The 26172-nt window shown below is 33.2% G+C and overlaps 1 long non-coding RNA gene across 1 annotated transcript; it reads left to right on the top strand.

Moving 5' to 3' along the window:
• The first annotated feature begins 4274 nt into the window (after nucleotides 1-4274).
• Nucleotides 4275-18181, top strand: LOC108539160 (uncharacterized). Its single transcript, XR_001888290.1, has 5 exons — nucleotides 4275-4362; nucleotides 11017-11087; nucleotides 15782-15840; nucleotides 16498-16563; nucleotides 18015-18181. It is a non-coding gene; the product is annotated as an uncharacterized LOC108539160 (long non-coding RNA).
• Nucleotides 18182-26172: the final 7991 nt, after the last annotated feature.

The raw sequence follows: 26172 nt of genomic DNA, 5'->3' as shown, positions 1-26172 counted from the left end.
TTTAATTTCAACTTTTTTTTTTTTTTTTTTTTGAGATGGAGTTTTGCTCTTGTTGCCCAGGCTGGAGTGCAATGGTGCCATTTCGACTCACCACAACCTCCGCCTCCTGGGTTCAGGCAATTCTCACGCCTCAGCGTCCCGAGTAGCTGGGATTACAGGCATGTGCTACCACGCCCAGCTACTTTTTTTGGTATTTTTAGTAGAGATGGGGTTTCTCCATGTTGGTCAGGCTGGTCTCGAACTCCCGACCTCAGGTGATCAGCCCCCTTCGCCTCCCAAAGTGCTGGGATTACAGGTGTGAGCCACCATGCCTGGCCAAGTTCAACTTTTAAAATTAACTGATGTGGAATTCTGTGAGTCATGTCATCTTTGGCTATACAGAGGAAATGAAACAGCCTTGTCAACAGACACCCACACCCACACACAAACCTCTCTGTACCAATATGGAAGAGAGAAAGAACAAAAATTATTATAAAATAAGCATTAACAGATTTATGTGCATGTAAGTTAGCATGAGAAACTGATTATGAAATTCAGCCAAAACCGAATATATTTTATAAAGCAAAGCACAACTTTTCTTATCTTCTTGAGACAGAGAACTGCACCTTGTTGACAGTCACCTGTATATCTCATGAGTTAATTCCAGAGGTTCATTTTTACATTTTTAGAAGTCATCTGACCTGGACCTTGGTGATATCTATACATTGTAAAAACTGATGATGGGCCCCATCCCTAGAGAGGTGCATCTCGATTCCAAATGTTAAAATATGGACTCGGATTCATTATGCCTCTAAGGAAACCCTTGTGAGAGGAGAGAAGAGAAAATGGTCTCCTTGCCTTCTACAACCAGAGAATGCCATTTTAATTTTAACTTTTTACATATGATTCATTTATAAGTAACTCTCAGATATCAACACAAGCTTTTAAAAGCTTTTAAATATAGTTATGAAAATGTGACTAGATACATGGGCTTTGTAAGCAGAAGAGCAATCAGAATAAATTTAACTTGCTTTGTGTTTTTGCCCTGTGTCTTGCTTGCTTTGTTATGGATTTCCATATATGTGCTCTAGGTAGAAAGTATTTTTGATAGGGGAGTAGGATAAAGAGGAAATGATAGAATTACGAATAGGAAGAATGAATAGCAAGCATGGGGTTATTCAGAGCAAATCCCTGCTGGGAAGAGATTTGATGATTTGATGACAACAATTTTGAGCAATTCTTTGCCAGACTAATTTAATTTTCAGTTTGTCACCAATGTGTGGCTGTACCGTGATTTGCTTATGTTGTGCTCCTTTAAATCCTAGCTGAAATTTCTCAACAGTTGACAAATAATTTGAGCTGTTTAAAAATGCTTATGTCACTTTTATGCTTATATAAAAGCATGCATCATTGAAATGATCAATTTATGTTATTGTGCTAGCCAACGACCAGTAGGATTTATTTATCTTTTGTTTAATTTTAGCTCAGCACAGTGGGTGGCAATTGCTAGGCTTTTCATAATCACACCTATTTATCAGTATCTGCATTCCACCCCTCTGAAATCTAAAGATACTCTTTGTCAGGTATATGATTTCTGAACCCCAAAATAATAACAAAACTTTAGTATAGTGCCTTTAGAGATATTTAAAATTCAAGGCCTGTTTTCCATTGATGGTAATGCTTAAATTGCCTGGCTACACATACATTTTAAGAAATTATGATAAGTAGAAATTCAAGTTATATATTTCAAATAACTCAAGTAAACTTTAATACATTTCCCCTTTGCTTTATTAAAGCAAAAGCAAATAGGCCACAGGTAGAATATAATTTCTTCAAAATCAAATAGGCCACATATCATCAATTATTCAACTTGGGGATCCAGAGCATGATGGATACCAGCTGTGGGCTGTGGAGATCCAGGAAACTATATGCTGCCTTTTCAGTTTTCTATTACATAAAACAATATAAGCAAGAAAATAATCATTTGAGAGTAAAAAGAAGGTTGATATATGTCACAAAAATAATTTGTGCCAAATATGTAGGACTGAAAGAATGAGAACATCTTAAGCAAATGTTTATAAAAGAAGAGAATTATTCTAGTTCTGATAAAATATTATGAATTTTAAAATATTAAGATGTGTCTAGAATTTTACAGAGGGGAGTAAAATATTTTGTTATATTTCTTAATTTTATAAATTGAATAATAGAAGTTTGTGTATTAAACATAACATCTTTCTTTTCCATTTTCCCTGTTTATCTCCTTCTTTATCTACCTGCCTTTCTCCATTTTATTATTTCTCTATTTTTTCTTCTTTCTTTCAAGTAAAAGTAAGCATTGGTTGAATGAAAAAGACCAATGTACTACTCTCCAAAATAATTGGGGAGGATGGAATAAAAAAAAAAAGATTATCATAAAATAAAGCATACAGACACCATATTACAAATATAGAAAACATAAAATATGTGTGCTATAGCATATGTATATAAATATGGAAACTAATATATTTTAAAATGTCACATCACACATTAAACAGTTAATATCAATACATACATTACAGTTTACAATATATTAATAAATTTAAATAAACAAGACCTCATTAAAAGGGAATAATAAAACCACACATTCATACCAAAAGACTGTAAGCAACCAAAAGAGTAATAAAGTTTAAAAGAGTAAAATGAAAATTAAAAAATAAGAATTTTAATTAACGACTTTCCCTCATTCCAAAACCTAATCCAGAGTAAGGCTCTAACTTTCTTCAATTCTAGGAAAACCGAAAGAGGTAAAGAAGATGCAGATGTTTGAAGGTGGCAATGAAAACAAGTTTAAAATTGGGTCGAGGCCAGGCGCGGTGGCTCAAGCCTGTAATCCCAGCACTTTGGGAGGCCGAGATGGGCGGATCACAAGGTCAGGAGATCGAGACCATCCTGGCTAACCCGGTGAAACCCCGTCTCTACTAAAAAATAACAAAAAAACTAGCCGGGCAAGGTGGCGGGCGCCTGTAGTTCCAGCTACTCGGGAGGCTGAGGCAGGAGAATGGCGTAAACCCGGGAGGCGGAGCTTGCAGTGAGCTGAGATCCGGCCACTGCACTCCAGCTTGGGCGACAGAGCGAGACTCCGTCTCAAAAGAAAAAAAAAAAATTGGGTCAAATAAGTTAGTCAATTCCTCACCTTTCAAATTATCTGGTTTTAGTGATGTATGTACTGCTGCTATTATTCAGGATTAGGTTGACTGAGTGTATTTATAGGGGATGGGACAATATTGTTTCATCCTGATTTCATGTAAGAGATATTAGGCTCTAAATTAGTTTTATTAGTTAATGATACTAATAACATTTATTCTGCAGAGCTTTATACATATATTATTTTAATTGAATGATACATATTTTAGAAGTCTTAGAAAATCATTTAATCCCTTTTGCTGAGCATGACACTTTTCTAAACGTTTAAATTAAGGTATTTTGTTTGGCACTATCAATAACATCCTTGTCTAAAACATTTGTTATAATATTTCAAGGCTAGGAAAATATGTGTTTAAAAAAAAAACATTTGACAAAATTTGGGCATCCCTGAGTGAGTCGAAGTAACCTCTGGATGATTCTCCCTTAGTTATATTGTCTCTACTGAGTTTAATATAATAAGCCCAGTGCTTGCTCTGGGCAAAAATGTCTAGTTTAGGTCCTCAGCCTGTCATTCAAAGTCCTTTACATTTTGTCCCTCCATTCTTGTCCTGCATATATTCATCAAGCACCTTGGATTTTGTTTTGTTTTGATTTGTTTTATTTTTAGCTTTATTGACTTACAAGCAGTACTCGAAAATCACAGATGCCTCTTTCGTGCCCCTAGTCCATGGCATAAGTTGCTCAATCTTCCTTGCACTTGTATAAACCTAAAGAAAAATAAGGATTTTCAGGGTCATTTCAAATTCTGCATTAAAATACTAATGTTTGGGTACATAGCCTCCCGTGTACTTCTGTTCTTTCATATTTTCTTTTTCACATTCTACTATTTCCAGTACTACCACAAAAGAGTAGGAAAACAAATATGTGAAAAATAATTACAAAGTATAGGTGTGTAACTGAGCTATAGTCCCCGAAGACAGCCATACACAGTTATCTTCCTCTCCCTTTCATCGAGTGGAAAATGTTCATTTTTCCTTCCCTGGGATCTGGACTGGCTTCGCCTGCAGTCCAGATTGACCTTGTGATGCGGTTCAGCCAATAGAAACTTCAGGTCCATGCTCAGCTCTTACAAGGACTGGCAGCTTTCACTTTCGGTCTTTTTTTGAAACCAGCTGCCACATAAGAACTTCAACTTTCCTGAGACCAACAAGCTGTAAAGAAGCAAAGCGCCCATGTAGAAAGGCCTGGTGGAATAGCTCTGTAAGTGAAGCCTTCTTGAACCTTTCAGTCTGGTCTAGCTATCACCTTAATGCAGCTGAATTAATAACCCCATCTGATGAAGCAAGGAACTGAGAACCACTCAGCTATCCATAGTCATTGCACAAAATCATGAGAAATAGTTTTGTTTTATGCCATTAAGTTTTGGAAGATCTATGATTCAGCAGTAGATACTGAAACAGTGTCTTAAACTGCTTAGCAGAAAAATAAATATGCAGTGAGGAGATTTGAAATAGAGCATAAACCATTTGAGAATCATCTTTAGATTTTTCTAAGCTGTTTATTATTAATTTTTTTAAAAGTTTATTAAATGGAAGATTAAACATTCTGCCTTCTCTAGTTGTTAGCTCTAGGAAGTTGGCCACATTAATTTCTATGTACCATCATATCACTATCATTAAAATGAAAATAATAGACTTGTCCCTTGAGGTATGTAAAGAGTTTATAATATAATGTATGTGAAATGCATAAAACAATATCAGCCATCAAGTAGGAATTCGTAAGTGTTGTAATTATGATTATTGCCATAATTTCTAACGGATATTAATTTCAAAAGAGTGTTAAAAAATGTCAAGAAAATTGTAACTTATTAAGTACCAAATAGAAACATTTATTTTACATCTAAGTACTATAATATAAAGCTCACTTTGGTTAGTCTAAAGAACTAACTAGCTGCTTCTTTTTTTATTAAGAAACTGCAAATCCAATTTATGTTAGTAATTCAAATGTTTATAATCAATATAATTTGAAACTAACTAATCTACTTCTAACTTTTCTTCAAATATTAATTTATATTTTCAGTAATCATAATATTTTAATTCTTATTTTGTGCTTATTTTATGTATTTATTATAATTTATTCATCAAATATACTGACAGCTAGTAATTCAGTGTTTTGTACTAAGTACTAGAGATGTAAAGAAATTAAAATGGCCCCAGCGCAGCAACTCATGCCTGTAATCCCAGGACTTTGGGAGGCTGAGTTGGGCAAAACACCTGAGGTCAGGAGTTTGGAACCAGCCTGGCCAACATGGTGAAAACCCGTCTGTACCAAAAATACAAAAATTAGCCGGGTGTGGTGGCACGCACCTGTAGTCCCAGCTACTCAGGAGACTGTAGCACGAGAATTGCTTGAATTCAAGAAGGGGAGATTGCAGTGAGCTGAGATCACACCACTGCACTCCAGGCTGGATGACAGAGTGAGACTTTGTCTCAAAAAAAAAAAAAAAAAAAAGCAAACAAAGAAATTGAAATAAATATAAAACTAAAAGGCAGAAAAAAATTCCTGGACTTGTGAAACTTACAGTTTTATCAAGGAGACAGACAATGACAAAAACCACAAGTTAATGTAATATTACATTAATAATAAGTAATAATAATTGCAATACTCTGATGTTTAGTGCTCTGGGGGACATTTAACTAGATAATATGTTATGTAGAAAAATGAAACAAAAGATCCCTTAATATGTAACAAAAAGCTCAATTCTTTAGGAAGAGAAGATACCAAATGAATTGTGTAGGCACGTGTGTGTCTGTGTGTGTGTGTAACTCAAAGTGTACAAAGGTGTATAGGAGTCAATGAGGCTTCAGAGGTAGGTAGAAGTAAAATACACAGGCCTTGTGTTTTGTGGGTCAGAGGTTGAGTTCAGGCAGATATAATTGGGTTCAAGTTTGAAAAAAATCACAATGTAGATAATAAGTAGAAAAACATGGAGATGTGTCCATTAAAAAGCCTGAATAAATTTCTGCTCACTTAACCCAGGAAATGTTTTGTAGTCATTGAGAATAATGAATTAGAAATGTATAAATTAATTTGTAGCAATACCTACATATTATTTAGGAAAATGCAAAAATGTAATATATAATTTTATATGGTAAATTTTAAAAGAACACTAAAATTAAATATAAATACTTCTAAAGTATGTATGAATGTTTGTGTGTATAGAAATTTAATTTTGCATGGAAAATGACATGGAAGGGTGCAATATGTACTAGTTTTTTAACATAGGCTACATGAGTAGAGTGGAATGATGTGGATTTAGATGTAATAAGAGAGGGAGTATGGAGAAAAGCAAAGAAGAAAGAAAAATAGACTGTCAAATCATATGGTGTGATTACACATTAAAAAAATTACATATATGTTTACACATTTTTAAAAAACAGCAATTATTAAGTGAAAAGAAAAAATTGCTGGCAACACTGTGGAAATTGTGCTGATTAGGCTGTAGAGTAAAAGAGTGAGACTATTTAATATGATAGTCCCATGATCCAGGTGAGAGGTGACAAGTTCTTGTATTAAAGTAGTGGAGTATTCTATAAATCTTGTAAAACTGATGAAAAAATGAAAAAAATAATGAGGTAATGGAGTAAAAAATCAGATAGATGTTTAATAATTAAAGTATCTGATATTTTATGGTGTGTTAGATGGAGATTTCAAAGTCGACTCCTGGCTTTTTAATCTGTACAGTGGCATTGAGTGATACATAAAACAGTGAAAGAGAACCAGGTTTTCAGGGAGGGGGTTTAGTTAAACAACACTTGATTTACATGCCTTTGAAGTGGAAATATTTGATGCTGGAGTGGAAATATTAATTGAATGTTTGGATGGCTGGTTTTAGAACTCAGAGGTAAATTCTGGAAATCAAATTTATGAGTAATCAGTATATAAGATGACAATCAACGCCATGAAAAAGGTTGAGATTACCACCGAGTTAGGAAATAAAATGAACACCCTTTCTACCTGTTGAAAGGAGAGAGATCGAGCAGAAACCACATTCAAGAGAAAGATCTGTATGCCTGCATTTGCATCTATATAGGGTATGTTTAATTTAGTAGAGATTTGAATATATGTAAATGTTTATTGGATGAAATTTTGGGTTAAAAAATGAATCTCAATATTGTGCCAGAAGAGACAAAAGCGAATGAAATTCTAAATTCTCAAATCATTTTGACTCACAACGCAGACTAGAAATTCATTCATAGATTACCTAGCTCTACCTAAACTTTCAATGATAATGTGTTTCTATTCCAGAAATGATTCCAATTTATATAATTCAACTGTTGTTTATTTTTCTTCATTGAATGAGACATTTACAATGCTATTGTAAATTTTAATTTTTCATGCATGGGCTAGTCAAAGGAAGTAGTGTGCATCACATAATTAAAGACTATTTTTAATTTGATTCATTAGGAATTTGTTCAATTTATGTCTTTCGCATACCATATGCAAATATGAAGTAAAATTTCAAGTTTGTTTACATACCACATGCGAATAAAGGTTGTTAGTTTTCTTGATCACATAAATTGGCGTAGAGAAATATTCTACAAGATTTTCTTATTAAAATACTGTTGACAATTATGTATCTAAAAGTTTCTATAAATATGTTTTTGCTATTTTAAATATAGTTCTTTGAATACATGTGAGGCATCTTTGAAATAAAGTTGTATATAGAGGCAGTAGTGCTATTATTAGTCAAATATTATTAATTTCTTAAACAGTCATATTCAACTCCAAAATTATACTCATTTTATTTTATGAATGTTAGATGGCTATTCCCATGATAGCAACTTTCTCCAAAGCTTTTGTTCTTCCAAATGTAGTATATTATTCAAAAGGAAAGGCCTCACTTGAAGTCATGGATTTCAGTTTCTTTTTTGCCATACCCCTAATTCACTGTTGCATCTTGGATATGTCACTTACTGTTTCTGAACTTCTGTTTTTTCATATACAATATAAGAGGAGAAATGGTTGTGTACTAAATGCTTTCTAAACTATCTTCAGTCCTATTAATCAATGCATAATTTTTTCTAAGGCCATAGTCCTCATTGTTAGCATCTTGGCAACGATAAAGGAAATAATATCCAGAGTTAATGCTGACCATTAGTAAGAATATTAGTGCCATTTGTTTTCAAGAGTAAAAGTTTGTGTATGCTCCTTTAGTTAATTCTTGTTTTCTGGAGATTGCTTAACGTTTTCTACAGTGAAAATTTTGTTGCATAATTTGTTCTACTTTCTGGCATTAATGTGCAAAAATCTGAAGCATTCCTATACACCAATAACAGACAAACAGAGAGCCAAATAATGAGTGAACTCCTATTTACAATTACTTCAAAGAGAATAAAATACCTAGGAATCCAACTTACAAGTGACATGAAGGACCTCTTCAAGGAGAACTACAAACCACTGCTCAAAGAAATAAAAGAGGACGAAAACAAATGGAAGAACAGTCCATGCTCATGGAAAGGAAGAATCAGTATCATGAAAATGGCCATAGTGCCCAAGGTAATTTATAGATTCAATGCTATCCCCATTAAGCTAACAACGACTTTCTTCACAGAATTGGAAAAGCTACTTCAAAGTTCATATGGAACCAAAAAAAGGGCCTGCATTGCCAAGACAATCCTAAACCAAAAGATCAAAGCTGGAGGCATCACACTACNCACTGCTCAAAGAAATAAAAGAGGACGAAAACAAATGGAAGAACAGTCCATGCTCATGGAAAGGAAGAATCAGTATCATGAAAATGGCCATAGTGCCCAAGGTAATTTATAGATTCAATGCTATCCCCATTAAGCTAACAACGACTTTCTTCACAGAATTGGAAAAGCTACTTCAAAGTTCATATGGAACCAAAAAAAGGGCCTGCATTGCCAAGACAATCCTAAACCAAAAGATCAAAGCTGGAGGCATCACACTACCTGACTTCAAACTATACTACAAGGCTACAGTAACCAAAACAGTATGGTACTGGTACCAAAACAGACCAATGGAACAGAACAGAGTCCTCAGAAATAATACCACACATCTACAACCATCTGATCTTTGACAAACCTGACAAAAACAAGAAATGGGGAAAGGAGTCCCTATTTAATAAATGGTGTTGGGAAAATTGGCTAGCCATATGTAGAAAGCTGAAACTGGATCCCTTCCTTACACCTTATACAAAAATTAATTCAAGATGGATTAAAGACTTAAATGTTAGGGACTAAGTCTGAAAGAAAGTTGTAACAGCATTATGCTCTCTCTGAAGGTTCTAGGCATTCTCTGTAGAGTATGCTTTAACATCTTTTATAATATGGATAGGCTGGAGATTTTCAAATCATCAAATTTTGTTTCTTTTATTTAATGGTGTGTTCCTCAATTTGACTTTTTCTGCTCACATTTTACTAACAGCAGCAAAGAGAAAATAGAACATATTTTTTCACAGATTGCTTGGAAATCTTGTCAACTAAATATTCAAATTTTAATTTTTACCCAACGCTGTCTATTAATTCTGCCAAATTTTCTGAAAGTTTTTAACAAGGATTGCCTCTTCTCCAATGTCCAATAACATGCTACTCATTTCTTTCTGAGAACTCACCAGAAGCACCCTTAATGTTTGTATTTCTACAGACATACTGTTCTTGATGATGTATGTAGTCCCTAAGAAAATTGGAGATTTCCTTACTATCTTCACTTTCAACTGAGGCCTCATCAAAATTGCTGGTTATATTATTCATATAAATTATATTATTCATATATATATTGTTCATATAAATCAATGGTTATATTTCTGACAATAATTTCTTCAAGGCAATATATACTTTTTCCAGCATGCATCTCAAAATTCTTTCAGTCTTTGCCATTACAAAATGCCAGAACCAATTAACCATGTTTAGGTATTTGTTACAACAGTACCCATGACTGGTACCAAAATCTGTATTTGTTGCTTGGGGTTTCCATAACAAAGTACCACAAAGTAAATTGTTTAAGACAATAAAAGTGCATTCTGTCACATTAGGGTAGACTAGAAGTCTTAAGTAAAGGTGTCAGCATGGCCAAGCTCCTTCTGTAAGTCCTATGGAAGAATCTTCTGTTTCCTCTTCAGCTACTCATGGCTCTTAGCAGTCTTTGACTTTTCATATTTTCAATATTTAAAAAACTTTAAGGTGAGAGTTCAGTTGAATTTACTTTGTTTATATTTCTGTATTAAAATATCATCTTATTTACATCAATGAACTTGGATATAAACTTACAAACATAAAGCCATAATGCAGAATTTTCTTCACTTAGACTTTCTGAAATAAATCAAAACTAAGAATAGCGTTCCTACATTCCATAGTGAAAACTTTACCATTTACTACCCATATTTTTGTGTTATGGGTCACAGGAAATATGCAATTTGTTTTGAAGATAGTTTTGAAACTCATTCACTAAAACAAATCAATGAACAAACTAATAAGCCTTAAACTGTGTGATTATAGAATAATACCTGGCTGATGCTTCATCTCTTCCTTGAATGAAATTTGTACTTTTTTGGTTACATTTTTGTTATTATATTTTCTGCTAGTCTTAGGAACCTTCTTCTTAATTGTAGGATAGTCTCAGTTATTGCTTATGTATTTGCTTCTAGTGAAAGCTTTTAAGAGCCCACTTTCTTTCTACAGGTGATTTTTCTCCTCTGCTCATTCTTTACTGTCTGATTTGCTTGTTAATAGGGTTGATTTAATGTTACTAGCACATTTCCTTCCCTCTTCAATTCTAGTTCTGAGATAGTACTCATAGCATAAGTCCTTCTACTGGACCTAGCATCTGGGTGCCCCACTGATTCTGGGGATGGACTGCACACTTGCTTTAATATTCCATTTGTTTAAGCAGTAAGAAGAGACTTGAGTACCTGTGTTTAAGCAGTAAGAAGAGCATTGAGTACCTGTGTTGCCTAATAGGTGGTAAGTTTCATTGTTTTTCAATCTGTTTGTTCTCATTCTTGTCTCAGATGCTAGGTCTTTATTTTTCCTACCCCAATATTGCTGAGTAAAATTACATTGCCTATTGACAAAGTCCTAAATATTATAGTTGATTATCTGAATTATTCCCTATAATGCTTTGTTATGCGAGAGAATCCTTGTGACAGTTTTATTTTTCTTTTATTTATTTATTTTACCAACTGTGAACACAACACATTGGAATTTTGGTCTGCATGATTAGCAGATTTTATTAATTAAATAATTTTTTCCCCAAGCATAATCTCACTCCAACCCATGGTTCCTTATGCATTTTGAATTTTCAATGTATTGTTTCAATATACAGGATGTTTACTATTAAAATATAACAAAGAAAACTTGGGTTTTCTCTTCTGAGAAGTAAGTCAAAGCAAGAAAAGAGTCCCAGGTTTTTTCTTTTGCACCAGACAAATGCTGTTAAAGCAGTTTCATCTCAGCAGAACTTATGCATTTTTCTAAACTAACATTCACACTCATTGAACTATTCAATATTTTACTGAGGTCAAGCTCCAGAGAAACTTTATATACAAAAAAGGCTTTATTTTAGCATATATATTTAAGTTTCAACCCCAAGATATCCTAAGAAGTAAGTTTAGCAAATGAATTTTTTTTATAATCATTGAACATAATATGGTCTCTGGATCTGCAGTACATGCAATTTGTTAAAAATGCAAATCCCAAGGCCCACCTCCAGACTTACTAAATCAGGAACTCTTCAGAGTGGAGCCCAGAAATGTGTGTTTTGACAAGCTGTGTTGGCCAAGGAAATGTTCCACTCGGATCTCCTGTTGTGGGAGCAAGGTTAACTGATGGCCTCAACTGTTCTGCTTTTGCATCCGGACTCACTTTTGCGTAAAGACTACTCCTACCCAATGACTGAGTAGAGCAGGTGTACTAAAGGAGGCAGATTTTCTGCAAGATGCAAGACCTTTAACAGGCAATTTTGGCCCACTGTAATACTTTGGCCAAAGCATTTTAGAACTCTGCTGCAGTCTGAGACTCTTCATATCAAATACTTCCTCACCTCTACCCGTCACTGGGGTCACTCTTACATCTTAGTCTGAATGCTTCCTGCCCCTCTTTGACTCTCTGTTCTTCATCTGTACAGCCCTTTCCTTCAATGTCTATTTTGTACCTATAATTTCATTTTAACATCAGTTCACTAGAAGACCCTAATTAACCCACGTAATGCAAGGAATGGTGCAAGAAAACAGGAGGTATAGATGGATATTTTGGAGAACTAAAACTAACATTCAGTCTTCTCAAGCATTCTGATGCACATCAAAGTCTGAAAACCAGTCCTACAGGTCTTTACCATTTTCACTATAGCTATCAGTATTTAGCAGATCACAGTTCTTATATTGAGGAAATTATCAAGTGTTTTATCCTTCTGTGTATCGCTTCTTAGAGGCTAGCTGAATTCAGGGGAAAATTGGCAAAAAACGACATTTAACTATCTCAATGAAATTTCTAATTAAACTTAACAAAGAAAATTGAAACTATTATCTGGCAAAAAGACACATACTGCTGCAGAAACTTATAGGTGGCAAAGAGAATAAACAAAGATAGAAAATAGCTTAATGAGAATAAATGAATTCTGTGGAATGATGAAAACAAGTGTATTCTTGTATATTTTATATGATCCTCCAAAATTTGATTATTCTGGATCTTTATTTAGTATATTACTCCACAATTGCAAGTTGTGGTTATTGCATCCACAATAAGGTAACTGCCAGAATTATACAACATTCTAAGCGTGAACACATTCTGTTGACAAGCCCCGGAATGACTGATCATTGACTAAAAGTGAACACTTGAAATGGGTACATTGTGTGATGCTGAGGAGTGAGCACAGTACCAGATAGGAAGTTTTTAAGCCCTTGTCCTTTCCTTCTCTCCCTACGCTAGTGCTCCCTCGTGGCTATTGTTAACACCTTTATGTCCACGAGAACCCAATGTTCAGCTCCCACTTATAAGTGAGCATATGTGTTATATGGTTTTCTGTTCCTGTGTTAATACACTTAGGATAATGGCCTCCAGCTGCATCCATGTTGCTGCAAAGAACATAATTTCATTCTCTTTATGGCTGCATGGTGTTCCATGGTGTTATGAAACACATTTTCTTCATCGAGTCCACCTTTGATGGATACCAAAGTTGTTTACATGTCTTTGCTCTTGTGAGCAGTGCCGTTAGAAACATATGGGTGCAGGTGTCCTTTTGGTAGAATAATTTATTTTCTTGTATATATATATATACATACTCAATAATGGGATTGCTGGGTTCAGTGGTAGTTCTATTTTAAGTTCTTTTAGAAATCTCCAAATTGCTTTCTACAGAGGCTAATTTACATTCCCACCAGAAGTTTATAAGCATTTCATTTCTTTTGTAGCCTTGCCAGCATCTGGTGTTTTTTGATGTTTTAGACGTTCTGATGGGTAGGAGGTGCTATCTCATTGTGGTTTTGATTTGCATTTCTCTAATGATTACTGATGTGGAGAATTTCTTCATATGTTTGTCAGTTACTTGTATGTCTTCTTTTGAAAAGTGTCTGCTTATGTCTTTTGCCCACAAATTAATGGGGTTGATTTTTTTCTTGTTTAATTGTTTAAGTTCTTTATAAATAAATTCTGGATATTAGATGCTTGTCATATGCATAATTTGTGAATATTTTCTCCCATTCTGTAAATTGTCTATTTGCTCTGTTTCTTCTGATGTGCAGAAGCTCTTTAGTTTAACTTGGTTTCACTGGTCAATTCTTGTTTTATAGCAGTTGCTTTTGAAGACTTAGCCATATTTCCCAAGGCCAATACCCAGAATGGTGTTTCCTAGGTTTTCTTCTAGGATTCTTACAGTTTAAGGTCTTACATTTAAATCTTTACTCCATCTTGAGTTAATTTTGTATATGGTAAAATGTAAGGATCCAGCTTCATTTTCTGTATACAGCTGGGCCAGCTCTCCCAGTATCATTTATTCAATAGAAAACTCTTTTCACATAGCTTATTTTGTTGACTTTCTGGAAGATCAGATGGCTGTAGGTGTGCAACTTTATTTGTAGATTCTCTCTTTTGTTTCATTGGTTGATGTGTTTTAGACCAGTGCCATGCTGTTTTGGATATTATAGCCTTATAGTAGCCTCCAGTTTTGTTCGCTTTCCTTAGGCTTTGGTTATTCGAGCTCTTTTGATTCCACATGAAGTTTAGAATAGTTTTTTCCTAATTGTATAAAATGACATCGGTAATTTGATATGAATAGAATTTAATCTGTAGATTGCTTTGGAAAGTGTGACCATTTTAATGATATTGATTCTCCCAATCCACGAACATGAAATATTTTCCATTTATTTGTGTAATCTATTATCTCTTTCAGCAGTGTTTTGTAGCTCTTCTTGTAGATCCTTGGTTAGATATATTTCCAGGTTGTGTGAGTGTGTGTGTCTTTATTTGGTTCCTAGCTTGAAAGTTATTCCTGTACAGAACTGACGTTTTACATTGATTTATTTTATCCAGAAACATTACTGAAGTCTTTTATCAGTTCCAGGAGCCTTTGGTGAAGATTGTAGGATTTTCTATGTATAAAATCATATCATCAGTGAAGAACATAGTTTGAATTCTTTTCCTATTTGGTTGCCTTTTATTTATTTCTCTTGACTGACTGCTGTGGCAAGGAATTCTAGTAGTATGTTGAATAGAAGTGGTGAAATTAAGCATACTTGTCTTGTTCCAGTGAATGAGGGGAATGCTTCCAGCTTTTGCCCATTCAATATGATATTGGCTATAGGTTTGTCATAAATGGCTTTTATTATTTTGGTGTATGTTCCTTCAACGTCTAGTTTGTTGAGGGTTTTAACATGAAGAAATGTTGGATTCAATCAAAAGCTTTTCCACATCTATTGAGATGATAATATGGTTTGCATTAATTCTGTTTATGTGGTGAATCATATTTATTGATTTGTTTATGTTGAACTAAACTTACACCCCAGGAATAAAGTCTATTTGTTATGAAATAATTTTGATGTGCTACTGGATTTGATTTGCTAGTATTTTGTTGAGGATTTTGTGTCCATGTTCATTGGAGATATTGACCTCTAGTTTTTTTTTTTCTTTTTTTGTCATTTCTCTTCCAAATTTTCATATTCAGAGTGATGCTGGCTTCATAGAATGAGTTTGGGAGGAATCCTTCCCCTTAATTTTTTGAAATCGTTTCACTAGAATTGGTACCAGCTCTTTTTTGTGTGTGTATCTTGTAACATTTGGATCTGAATCCATCTTAGAAATTTATTTACTTTTCTCCAGATTTTCTAGTTTGTGTGAATAGAGGTGTTGTTAATAGTATCTGAAGTTCTTTTATATTTCTGTGGGCTTGGTTGTAATGTCACCTTTGTTGTTTCTGATTGTGCTTATCTGGCTCTTCTTTATTTGTTAATGTGTCTAATGATCTGTCAATTTATCCTTTTAAAAAAGAAATTTTGATTTCATTGGCTCTTTGTATGGATTTTGGTCTCAATTACATTATCTTATTCTCTAATTTTAGTTTTTTTATTTCCTTCTGCTAACGTTGGAGTTGGTTTATTTTCATTTTAGTTTCTCTCCATAACAATCTTAGATCATTAATTTGAGATCTTTCTAATTTTTTGCAACAGGTGTTTACTACTATAAACTTTCTTCTTAACACTGCCATGACTACAACCCAGAGATTTTGGTATGTTGTTTCTCTATTTTCATTTATTTCAAAATCTTTTTGTATTTCTTCCTTAAATGTGTTGTTTACCCAAAAGTCACTCTGGAGCAAGTTGTTTAATTTCCATGTAATTGTGTGATTTTGAGAGAACTTCTTGGCATTGATTTCTATTTAAATTCCATTATGGTCTGAGCATATAATGGTATAATTTCATTTTTTTTGAATTTATTGAGACTTATTTTATGGTCCATGTGGTCGACCTTGGAGTGTGTTCCATGTGCAGATGCGAAGATATATATTCTGCAGTTGATGGGTTAAGTATTCTGTAGATGTTTATTATGTGCAATTGGCCATGTGTTGAGTTTAAGTCTAGAGTTTTGTCATTAGTTTTCTTCCTCAGTAATATGCTTAACACTATCAGTGTGTTGAGATCCCTCACTATTATTGGGTGGCTTTCTAAGTTTTTCTGGGGTCTAGAAGTACTTGTTTTATGAATCTAGGTTCTCCGGTGTTTGGTAAGTATATATTAAGATAGAGCTAAGTCTTCCTGTTTAATTGAATATTTTATTATTATGTAATACCTTTCTCTGTTCCTTTTTACTATTGTTGGTTTAAAGTTTGCATCATCTGATATATGCCTTTAATTTTTTTTTTTTTTTTTTTTTTTTTTTTTTTTAGTGTTGACCTTGGACAGTCTGGTGATCATATTCCTTGGTGATGTTCATCATATATAATATCTCAAAGGTGTTCTCTGGATTTTTTTGTATATGGATGTATACTTATCTAACAAGATTTTTTTTTTGAATAATTCCCTCAAATATGTTTTCTAATTTTTTTACAATTTCCTCCTTCTGTCAGAAATGCCAGTAATTCATAGATTTGTTCATTTTACATAATCCCATATTTCTCAATGACTTTAATTTTTTAAATGTTGTTTTCTTTATGTTTCCCTAACTAGATTAGTTTGAAAGATTAATCTTCAAGCTCTGCAATTATTTCCTCTGCCTGTCCTAGTCTATTGATAAAGCTTTCATTTGTATTTTGAAATTTCTTAAGTGAGTTTAGAAAGCTCTGACTTTTTAATTCCAGAAGCTCATCTTTTCTGTTAAGATGTTTACTTCTTCTGTCATTTCCTGAATTGCTTTAGAAATCTCTTTGTGTTGATTTTTAACCTTTTCTTGGATCTCTTTGTGCTTCCCTGCAACAATTCTGGTGGGTTCCCTTTTCCCTTTTCATATCTTTATGCACTATCTTGCTATTTCCAAGTGGCTGATGCACGCTAAAGGCCTCTAATTCATCACCTTGGAATAAAAAAAAATCATTTTTTTTCCACATTAGAATGTATTGCATCATCTTAGTTAACCATTACCATTTTTGTCTTGTTTCAGAGCTTTATATTTACACTTGTAAAAATTTTAAATTAATTTCTTATTTAAAAGTTTTACTGAATAACTCACTTAACAAGTAACGTTTTTAAATAAAGCCAGGTTTACTTTATTAAACATACTTGATTAAATATTGAATTTTCAAAATATATTTAATAGAATTGGCCAATTGTATTCTATATCTCAATCCTGACCTCCTTAAAGTTATCAGATCAATTTTGAAAAGGAATAAAGCATAGGAACGAAGAGTTTAAGGATCTAACTTTATATTTACATCCTCACTGTCCCTTAGCACAAATGCTGTCAGACTTTTAAGTGAATTTTCCGATACATATTAATGGAATAATGTTAGTATATATACTGAAAAGGTTCTCATTTTAATACTATCACTGCAGAAAGTTTGTGGGTTAATGAAAAATTATATAAGTGAGAAAATTTTAAAGTGACATACATGTCTGAAATAAAATATATTAAACAGATAAATATGTGTTCCAATATCAGTAAATGGTACTTGAACTGGGTTCTAATAAATGATATTCTGAAGTTATTTCATAAACCATAGACATATTTTCTCTGCTGCAAATAAATGCTCTGTGAAGCAATATGAAGAATAATTTTTCTAGAGTATGACTTTCTACCAGTCATTTACACTTGCTTCTCCTCTGTTTGCTTCACAAATTTTTATGCATCTCTTATTTATTAAGTTTGTTGAATGCACTGAGAAAAGTTTTCATATTGAAAATTTATACTTTTAAAACTTTATGTATTACTTCAACCTTTTTTTCTTTCTTTTTTTTTTTTTGGAGACAGGGTCTGGCTCTGCCACCCAGGATGAAGTTCAGCAGCATGATTTCAGCTCACTGCAACCTCCACCGTCAGGAATAAGTCATCCTCCCCCCTCAGTCTCCTGAGTGTCTAGGACTATAGGCATGAGCCACCATGTCTGGCTAATTTTTCTTTTTTTGGTGGAGACACAGTTTTGCCATATTGCTCAGACTGGTCTTGAACTCCTGGGCTCAGGCTATCTGACAGTCATGGTCTCCCAAAGTGCTGGGATCGCAGACGTGAACCCCTGTGCCTGTGGCTGACTTATTTTTAAATAATTTCTGAAAATGCACAAAGCTTAATTATGTAGCTTGGCATATTTTCAAAAATGTATACACTTCTGTAACTATTACCCAACTCAAGATTTAAAAAAAAAAAAAATTCTTTCGCTTCTGAAGTCTCCCTTATATTTCTTATATTTCCATTTTATGCCTTTGTCCCAAAGAAGTAATCATTCTTCTATCAGTACAGGTTAGTATTTTTAGCTCTGAACTTTATATAAATGGAATTACACAGCATATACTATTTTGTGTTTAGCGTATTATCCCACCAGACATAAGTCACCAAAAATCTATTTCTGCACTATTTTTATTAATTATTGACAATTTAAGTTATATAGTTATAACAACAATGACCAGTAGCAAAAATAGTTTTATCATTAAGTGCAGATGAAATTTAGCCAGCACCTATGACTTAGGTTTATTTGGATAATGAGATTTGGAACATTTTGAGTTGATGATATTTAGATGAGATTTTGGAATTAGCTAAAACAAAATGAGGTTGTTATGATTAGGAGAATAAATTTGGCACATAAGCAGATATAAATTTTGGGAGAGACATAGGGATGACTACAGTAGGTTGAATAGCACACTCCTCCAAATATTATGTCCACACAGAACCTTAGACTATAATCTTATGTAGAAGTAAGGTTTGTGCAGATGTAATCAAGTTAAGATTGAGTCTTACTGGACTAAATTAGGCCCTACATCCAATATGTCAAGTGTTCTTACAAAAAGAGGAGAAGAGACACAGACATAAACACAGGGGAGAAGGCCATATGCAGATTGACACAGAGATTGGAGTAATGCTAATGATTGCCAGGTATTGCTGTGAACCAGCAGAAGTGAGAAAGAAACAGGGAAGAATTCATCCCTAGAATCTTCATTGGGAGCATGGTCCATGGACACCTTTATGTCAGACAGCTAGCTTCCAACACTGAGAGAATAGACTTCTGTTGTTTTTAGCCACTATTTGTGGCAATTTGCTATGGTAATCCTAATAACTAATACATATGTTTTTAATTCTGTTTTTAATTTCTTTTGCCTTTGCTACTCATGATGCTTTATATCCCAATACAATTTAAACACTGTCAGAAAGGTTAGTGTCTTTCTAAAACATCTGTTTTGAGAATAACTTTATCTAACTTAAAAGCATTTCATTTCTTAAAGCAAAGTTCATTATTTTGGAGCAGTCTTTTAAAATCAGTAATCAATCTACTGTGTTATTCTCATTCCATCATTTACCTACTTCTCACTAAATCTGTGTCTTTCGCTTACCTGCTCTCTCCCTTTCCTCATTTCTACCTGTGCACATGCTGATTATCTGCCCTGCTACCCATCTTACTTTTCTATACCAAGGCCCAACTTCAAAACATCTATACCATGAAAGTTTCTCTATCACTTGCAATTGGTTTTAATCTCTTTGGAATTTCTGTTGTGATTTACACGTTATTTCAGCAGCTGCTATATTGCATTTTATTTTTTTATGTAGCAAAGCAGGTTTCTTTATTCTTTATTTCTGCCAGATCATGGTATCTGCTGAGATTAAAGCAACCTAGTAGGCTTTGTTATTTAACTAAAGACACACTGTCTCTACTTTTTAAAAATCATATGAAGTTTCAATTTACTAGCTATGCTAGTAGGAGCGAAAGTTCTGGGTGAATTTTTATACAGCTTCCCTCAAGCAAGCCCACTGGGGTCACACAACCCTCCTTCAAGCTGTACATCTGAAAGGTTGTCCTGCTTTCCTTTCTCCCCCATCCCTGCCCAAGATCAGAGTATGACTATCACCCTCACGTCCCATTCTCCTAGGTTTTTATATGTGCATTATTCAGCCTCCTCAGACTCTCCCTCGTAACTGTAAACATAGAAATATTTTCATAACTATCAGTTATTCTACCAATGACGTTCTCATGAAGACCTCACCCAGGTTTCTGGACTACTCTCACCTGAATGGGTGACTGATAATATCCTCCTCAGAGCTGATGTCCTTGGATTTTCTTTTCTACATCTTCCTAGAAATTATACTTCATGTCTCGCTATCTTGAATTCCCTGTTTCTTGAGCCTCTGCACATTCTAGGAGCTCATTAAGTTCCTGGCCAAAACTTTTTGTGTATTTTTCTCGTTTAATTCACACAGTGCAATCGTATAGTAAATTGTCCTATTATCACAATTTTACAGATGAAGAAAATAAGGCTTATATAAGAGCCTTAATACTTTGCCCAAAGCCACACAGCCAGTATACTTGGAGTTAAATATAAATCAATTTCACTTCAATGTAATGCTCTTAGTCACTATAATTGTATTAACAACAATAAAACACTCTCTAAAAGGTGTTTGTCTAATTTTAAAATTCATACTGTCATGGCAACTTAGTGAACTATGCCAAAAAATAGTTCAGGTACAAAGAAATCATGACCCAGATTCAAACATACCAATGAATATAACTTCAGCTCTTTTCTAGAAGACCTATTGCAGAATACTTATAAGAATATGAAAAAATGAGAAGTTGCTAATTTTATAGCGGTTTTGGCAGCAAAAAATGCAAGACTACATTTTTTATAATTTGCTAAACATGTTTGAATGTTTATTTTTGTGTTTAAAATATTAATGTCAAAATACCATTTCTAAATCATTAAATTACTTGAAAGCTTGAGTAATAAGTAAAACATATTTAAGACTGAATTTGCTGTTGACATTGTCTAAAAATTTGAAACATTTTGCTTATATGAAACATTATTTTTACTAATACAAAAATCCATTTTTGTTTTAAATTGTAGGACTAAAATTTGTTCAGATTGAGATGTAAAAATAAAAAATAATGCATATGAAATGTATTTTTTTCTAAACAATGATAGGTCTTGTATAGTAATCCAATAAGTGATACATTAACTGGAAAATGCAGAGAAAACAAAATATTAACTTATAAAAAATGACTCCACTCAGTAGAAACATGTGTTTTATTACTTACCTTTCTATTCTTATTTGTGTAGAATGGGAAACCATTAGAAGACTATATGTGCTGTTGTCTCAACATTATAGGCATCTGCATTTCCATCCCAGATGTGTATCTATCAGCTGTGTGATCTTGGTCATTTCAACTCTTTGCATAGGCTTTTTATTTGTCAAATACATGATAACTACTTTTTTCAGGGATGATAAGTTTAGACTGCAGTAAAATAATAGTGAAATTAACAGAGATCATGCAAGCAGAAATGTATTTTTCTCATTTACAAATTTCTAAAGGTATGTCATCAGACATTATAGCAGCTCTGCTCTATGATTCCTGGTGTGTGACTCCAATTCTCACAGTCCAAAAAGGTGGCCTCCACATTATATAATTAATTGTGAAGATTTCATGAGTAATAGCCCATAAAGTATATATTACATTAAATGAGTGTCAATAAATGTTAGATTTTTATATACATATTAAAATTCCAACTTGCAGTAATCTACTTATTAATGTGAGTTGTTAAACACAGTGAAGAATTTTTCTTCTATAAAATAACCAAATGTGTGTAACATTTTAAAAATATTTTGTTTTGCAAAAGGCCGGTGAAAACATCCTTGATCCTCCATTGACCCTTTGGCCTTTGGGAGCCACCAAAATAGACCAATGAACCCCTGATGATATCCACAGATGAATTCTATTTAATTTTTATTCACTATAAAATGTATTGTTAATTCTGTATTTTTATTTGTGTAATAATCTATAGAGAGATTATATGCTAGAATTTTGTAAATATATCTAATAGAGAATGTGGGCATTTTGTTTACATTCATGATTACATTCATATTAAGATATATCATGATTTATGTGATGGTTAATTTTAGGTGTCAATGACTCTATTAAGGTACCCCCAAGTAGTTGGCAAAGCATTATATCTGCGTATGTCTGTGAGGGTCTTTCCAAAAGCAATTGTCATTTGAACTAGCAAACTGAGTAGAAGACCCACCTTCGGCCTATGTGGGTGGGTACCATCCAATCAGCTGAGAGCTCTGATAGAACAAAAAGACTGAATAAAACAAAAAAGGCAGTGGAAAGGCTAATTGTCCATCTGTCTCTGGAACTGGGGCTCTTTTCTTCCCTGCCATTGAGAATTAGAACTCCAGGTTCTCTGGCCTTTGGTATCCACAACTTATACCAGTGACGTGCAGAGTTCTCAGGCCTTCAGCCTCAAACTGAAAGTTTGATCATCACCTTCCTTGTTCTGAAACATTCAGATTTGGACTCAGTCACACTGCTGGCTTTCCTGATTCTCTGGCTTGCAGACAACGTATCATGGGATTTCCCAGCCTTCATAATTTTGTGAGAGAATTCCCTCAATAAATCCCTTCTTATCTATTAATCAGTCTACCTATCTATCATCTATTATATATTTCTCTATCTATCCTCTATATATTCTATTGGTTCTGTCTCTTTGGAGATCCTTAACCAATACAATTGGCAATGATTTTACAACAGTTGAGTTAGATATTGCAAAGGTGTATGTATACCCAATTAAACAAAACAAAGACAACTCTCTTGTTCTATAGCACTCAAGCCAAATACAAGCTTTGAGATCTTGTTCAAGTTATATAATTTCTATATGCCTCAGTTTCCTCCAAAATAAGGATAATAATGCCTACCACATGAATTTGTAAAGCAAAGAGAACAAGTTGGTATGTTAAATGTATAAAAAGATGCGTTTTTTTTTCTTATTTAACAATTTGCTTTACTCCATCAATTGTAGTAATTGTGATAACAACGCAGACATTTATTTTTTATTATTGGTTCTCAATGGACAGTTACATATGTTGTAATGCTAACCTTCTCTCACAGAAAAAAACAGCTTTAGAGTGTTACCAAGACTTGCCTACTTTACACAAGCATTTGCGATTGCTCTCTGGGAGATTTTAAAGTATGAGCTATCACTTCCTAAAACATAATTATTAGAAACCTCATTCTCTGCATCATATTGAAGTCATAATAGAAAAATATGTTTTCTATATAATAGCATCAGAGACTTTGTTTATATATTAAAGCAAAGCAAAATTGTTTATCATATTAAAATATCAGTATGAAGCTTATTCCGTGCTAGTTTTGCTAGTACTTCCCTCTTATACTGAATTTTTAATACAAATTGTATAATAAGTAAAATATTAAGGAAATTATGCTGTAGTAAATTAAATTTTCTACTCCCAGAAACATATTTACAAGCCTTAACTCTCAACACCTGTGAATGTAACCTTATTTTGAAGTAGAGTCATTGCAGATATAATTAAGGAACTTGGTATGTGATTATCTTGGATTTAGGGTGGACTCTAAATCTAAAAAACAGAATCCTAATAAAAGAAAGAATAAAGATATTTGAGACAAATCAGGACACAAATTAGAAAGCTATGTGAAGATGCAGATGAAGATTGGGGTGATGTATCTATGAGCCAAGGACCTAGGAATAGTAAAAGCTATTAGCAATTAGAAAAGTGTAAAACACATTCTCTCTTAAAGACTTTAGAAGAAACTAACAATGTCACTACCTTGATTTTAGACTTCCGACCTCAAAACTGTGAAAAAATAAATACATATTATTTTTAAGTCACCAAGTATATAATAATTTATTATGGAAACTCTAGTGAACTATTACATATATCTAATATATATTAATATTTATTTATTTTGTGGTCATAATTCAAATTAACACTGAACATTGTGATAATTTGTTTTATGATCATTAAATGCAGACCATCTTTTAGTTTGGGAATTACTGGTATGAGTAAAAAAGTACTTCTGGAAAATGTAAAATGAGAAATTATAGTAGGCTGGAAGAGTGGAAAATGGGGCTGGAAGGAACCTGGAGAACATCTCTTCCAAACTTCTTGTTTTATAGATAAAATATGCAATCAGACTTGGGATATGATTGGTTTTTACTTTACTGTCACTTAATTTGCATGGTCCCCTGCTTACTAGCTCCAAAGAGAGGTTGAAAAACTTAAGAAGCAAAGGAATGGAGTGACTGTTTAACCCATAAACTAAATAGTTTCTTCCTCAATATATCAGTTTAAACCATATCTTAATGATCACAGAAATCATTTCTTCAAAGTTTCCATAACATACAAAACCGCATTTTAAAAGAAGCAAAACAAAAAACCAAACATCTTCCTTGTCACATCAGAGGTTGCTAGATACAATATAAAAGATCACTAATTTTACTTATAGCCCAAAATGCTTGTGACTTTTGTAATTGGTAAAGTTTTCTTTATTGAGATCTTTGTATACATGTGTTTCTGAAAGAAAAGATATAAGGAGAGGTATTTTACAGTAGTTTTACCCTGTAATACCCAAATACTCTTTTACTCCATGGGGTACTTCACCAACATTTTCATTTTTTGTCTTCATTTTTTGTCTTTATAATTGATCTCCAGGCTAGTTGATTTTGGCACTAATGCACTGTGGAGCACAGGTGGTTGGTTGCTAGGCAACCTCACTTGAAACAGCAACATTGCTGGGCCTCTTACCTATGAGAGTCTTGTTTGGGGAGAATCTAAGGCATTAAACTACTTCTAATGCTTTTCTCCTTAGGTCTCAAAACAAAACAAAACAAACAAACAAAAAACAGAGATTTGATGAATATTGAAGGTATTTAAAAAGGATTATCATGATTTTGTTATAACTCAGAATATTAATGTCTTATTCTCAAGCTTTAGGTGAAATCTTTAAAACTTCCTTTGGCAGTTTTAAATATCAGATTAATGTTCTATTAAGTTCTCAAAATACAAGCCAAGAGAATTTTTTTCTACCCTATGTTCAAAGAGTTCTTTGAAATAATGTATTGAACAAAGCTACTTGCTCATTGTGAATAAAAATAAAATAGTTCTATTGAGATAGAACATGCCCCATAACAGTGTTAGTAAATGATATTAATGTAAAATATAGTATAATTTACTATATTTAAGGAACAACACATTTGATTCTATTTTGGACTTTCACTGACTATTCTAAACCACATCTTCGTAATTGTTTATGTAAGTGTTATACATTCAAAGGCCATTGTGAATATTAAGAAATATTACAGGGCTGTTGTAGCATTTTATGATTCAATTTTATCGCTATTTCTATTAGGTAAATATTGATTATGACGTAGTCATGGGGAGAGAGGAAGGCTAAAAATTTGCCATTAGATTTGGTTCATCGTGAAGGTAGTAAACTTTTATTCTCAATTAGAAGAAATTATCTCATCAAATAGGAGATAATTCCTCTGGGAACACATGGACACGATTTTATTTTCTTTAAAACCATTGTGCATTTCCTCCTCTTCTGGTGTCATCTCAACACGAGAGTGCTGATTTGCTAGGAAATATAAAACAGCTTTTTAAAATGTGGTCTGCACTACTAGAACAATTCCCTTCATTAGTGTGTGTGTGTGTGTGTGTGTGTGTGTGTGTTTTCTTGGAATCCAAGGAGGTGATGAAGAAACATTCACTTTTTACTAGTAATAGTAAATCATTTACTAGTGATAGTAAAAAGTATTACCATTTATGAGTAACAGCAAAGGTCAAACAATGGTACATATGTGATTCTCCCAGGGCTTTCTCCAGAAGGATATGTGTAGATAACAGACAAACACAATTTTGTCTATTTATATAGCATGTATTTTTTTTCTTGTGCTCATATGTCTTTTCATACTCTGTTAAACTTTTGCATTTTGTTATGTACATATTTGAGAGTAGCCTTAAAATCTAGTTTATTAATACTTGTAATGGAAAGGTAATATGGGCCCTTAGTAAGGACATTTGACGTGGGGAAAATACTGAACTAATTATTTAATTAGAAAAAAATTCTTAGTTTTCTTTTTTAAACTTAATTTTTTTTTGTTTTGTTTTT

This window comes from Rhinopithecus bieti, unplaced genomic scaffold (assembly GCF_001698545.2).
Source record: "Rhinopithecus bieti isolate Rb0 unplaced genomic scaffold, ASM169854v2 scaffold_16604, whole genome shotgun sequence".
NCBI lineage: Eukaryota > Metazoa > Chordata > Mammalia > Primates > Cercopithecidae > Rhinopithecus > Rhinopithecus bieti.
Note: the sequence above shows the minus strand (reverse complement) of the source record. Positions and strands in the feature narration are given on the sequence as shown.